This window comes from Sorex araneus, chromosome 5, assembly GCF_027595985.1.
Source record: "Sorex araneus isolate mSorAra2 chromosome 5, mSorAra2.pri, whole genome shotgun sequence".
NCBI lineage: Eukaryota > Metazoa > Chordata > Mammalia > Eulipotyphla > Soricidae > Sorex > Sorex araneus.
In genome coordinates, this window is record NC_073306.1 from 67,271,524 (window position 1) to 67,274,829 (window position 3,306).

Consider the following 3,306-nt stretch of genomic DNA (forward strand, 5'->3'; position numbering starts at 1 on the left):
CCAGCCCCTATTACTCAAGATTTTTAATTCAATTGATATTAATTGAAAATAGTGACTGGAAGAATAAGAAATTCTCTACTGTACCATAGCATCACTGCCCTGTCTATTTCTGTGAGGTATTTCAGAACTGAATTGGTATACTCGAGGAAGAGAAAAGAAATATCTGAGTTTTCAGAGGTTAACTCAGGCCATTTAACTACGATGAGTTTAAAGAAAAATATGTATTCAACTAATATCAATGTCGTTTGGTATATGTTATTTTTAAATCTTCAGCAATTCTCAAAATATTTAAGAAAATTGATAGACTGACTCATGGGGGGTGGTTATTAACAAGTGATACAGGAGTCCAACTTGAGGACTTGTACTTGCAAGGCATGCAGTGTATTTCTTCAAGCTAACTCTCCAACCTCTAAGAAAGGAATTTAAAAATCTATCGAAGACAGTTGCTGTTTGGTGTGATTTGACTGGCTTATACGCAAGGATACTTCAGGAATCGGTCCTATGAAATTCATTGCTTTACCTAATGCAAAGATAGTACTGTGACAGAAATTAGCAAGAATGTAACACTCATGAATAATTGTAGTTTCTCAAAATGATTTAAAAATATTTCAATTTCTCTGTGCTCTAAGGCAAAATGACCTTGTCTCTCCTACATGAAGAGGTGATTTTTTTTCTCGAAATACTTAAATTTGCATAGGCATTGAGACTGACAACTTTAACAAAGGTAAACTATATGACTTCAGAGACTTGGTGGGAAGGTTTTCAGCCTCCTCAGGGCCTCTTGGAATGTTTGCTTTGGGCATAGCCTCTTAAAGAACCCAAAATCTACTCTGCACAAAACACATATGCCATGGCAGGACCATGAATGAATGTTTGTTCGGCTGACAACTCTTTTGAGACTGTAGTGAACAACCAAGTCAGATGGTTAAAGCCACAGTGAATATCTAACTCCAGCCTCAAAGGAAACTAGGGTGAGAGCTACCCTACTGAGCTCATTCAACCAATGGAAATGTGATAAACAATAATAAATCACTGTTCAAGGCCCTGGATTTTGGAGTGATGCTGTTATGTTACCAAAAAAAATAACAAGACTTAGCACTCACATTTCACTCAATTTTATGTCTGAATCCTAATTTTTCCCTTTGACTCAACTCAACTTTCTGACTCAATATGTGCATCATCTTTATACTGTCAAGTTTATAAAAAATGTTTGGCTTCGTAGCATTTTCAGCTTATCAAATTTATGCATGCAAATCTACTTGATAAAAACACACACACTGATGTTAAACATACCCTATACTTAAGAACATAGGAAAATAAAGAGTCAAGTTTCTGGCCTCTGAAACATACTTTACCAAAGCGATAATATTCAGGTCAAGGTGACAGATATAATGAAATGTCTGGACTTCTATGTAAGTCACTGTTTCACTGTATCACTGTCATCCCGTTGCTCATCGATTTGCTCAAGCGGGCACCAGTAATGTCTCTCATTGAGAGACTTATTGTTACTGTTTTTGGCATATTGAATATGAAACGGGGAGCTTGTCAGGCTCTGCTGTTCGGACAAGATACTCTTTGTAGCTTGCCTGGCTCTCCGAGAGGGGTGGAGGAATCAAATCTGGGTCTGCTGTGTGCTACCCACTGTGCTATTGTTCCAGCCCAGTATGGTTGACCCCATGGTGTAATGGTTAGCACTCTGGAGTTTGAATCCAGTGATCTGAGTTCAAATCTCAGTGGGACCTCTGCCTATGTAAAGAGCTAATAAAATTTTCAGTTCATTTATCTAAATTTTTTTCAATATCTATTAACCTTAATATGAAAAATATTAAGGGAATTTAAATCTGCAGCATTAATATAATAATAAAGATATGTTAAGAAAAAATACTGAATATTAAAATAGTACAAATAATAGGTAAAGCTAGATGCATTTTATAAATGAGTAACAGACATTTATTCAAAAGTATTTTTTCTTTTCAACTATGGATTTTTGTATTATTTTTTTCTCAGTGTTAAAATAGTTCATTTGTTTTAGCTTTTAAAATAGCCAAGATTTTGTTTTAAAGGAAAATGAATTCTACGGTTTTGTGTTAAGGAAGAGTAAATGAAATGACTGTGATGTGTCTCAAAGAATATATAGTACCGAGAGATGAACCAAGAGCCGCAGCACGAGAAGCAGAGCCTCCCGCCTACTGACTGTGATCCTGAGGTCTCCTAACCCATTTTGGCACCAGAGCAGATTCTTGCAGCCATGCATTTTGACTGCGAACTGAACTACAACCTCGTGCAGCCCGGGGAGGGATTTTTTTTCCCTCTCCACCCCATTTTTCTGAGCGAAAATGGCGGCAGCGGCAGCAGCCACGCAGTGAGAGCCACCCTCTAAGACCCCTCCACCAGGAGGTAGGACTTTCTTTAGTGACGTAGCCTGTAGGTGGTCCTGGGAGGGGGGGCGTTCCCGGCGCGCCTTCCGCCCAGAGATGAACCAAGAGCCGCGGCACGAGAAGCAGAGCCTCCTGCCTACTGACTGTGATCCTGAGGTCTCCTAACCCATTTTGGCACCAGAGCAGATTCTTGCAGCCATCCATTTTGACTGTGAACTGAGCTAAAATATTAGAAACCCAAAACCGATCGCGGCCGCGCGGACTCAAAGTCTTCACCTTTACCAAGGAAGAGAATTTATTAGATGATGCTTATTCAGCAGGCCTGATGTTGGGGAAAATTTCCAATCAACAATAGTGAGTTCTGTATGGAAATATGAAATGTACTCAATATATAGAGAGAATAATGGGAATATCATCAGCTACTTAGATGGGGGGTGGGGTGGGAGGGGGGTTTATTGGGGTTCTTGGTGGTGGAACGGGTGCACTAGTGAAGGGATGGTGGTTTAATCAGTATTTGACTGTGACTTAAACCTGAAAGCTTTGTATTTTTTTTGTTTTCACGGTGGTTCAATAAAATATTTCTTTAAAAAAAAAAGAATATATAGTACCTAATAATGCCATTATAAATTTCTCTCTCATTTAATGAAATACAAGAAAAGCTGAAAAATTCCAAGTTATCTCTGCTTATAAGAACTTTTTAAAGAAGAGATTATAGTTTTCATGTTGATGTAAATATTCTTTGTATTTGAATAAAATACATTTATGCCCTTTTGTACAGGAAAAAAACATTTTAATTGAATTGTAGAGTATTACTTCTACAGGGAACATGTACAAAGCAGTGTGGAGTCCGGACTCCAACCCTACTAATCCTACTCCAAACATGTCAGAAATGTTGAATATTTGAAATTCTCTCTGACATACTCTCAGC

At 38.0% G+C, this 3,306-nt stretch overlaps 1 non-coding gene across 1 annotated transcript; it reads left to right on the top strand.

Annotated features, from left to right (window-relative positions):
• Window positions 1-1,666: 1,666 nt before the first annotated feature.
• TRNAQ-UUG (transfer RNA glutamine (anticodon UUG)) lies at window positions 1,667-1,742 on the top strand. The gene has a single exon. It is a non-coding gene; the product is annotated as a tRNA-Gln (tRNA).
• The last annotated feature ends 1,564 nt before the right edge of the window (window positions 1,743-3,306 follow it).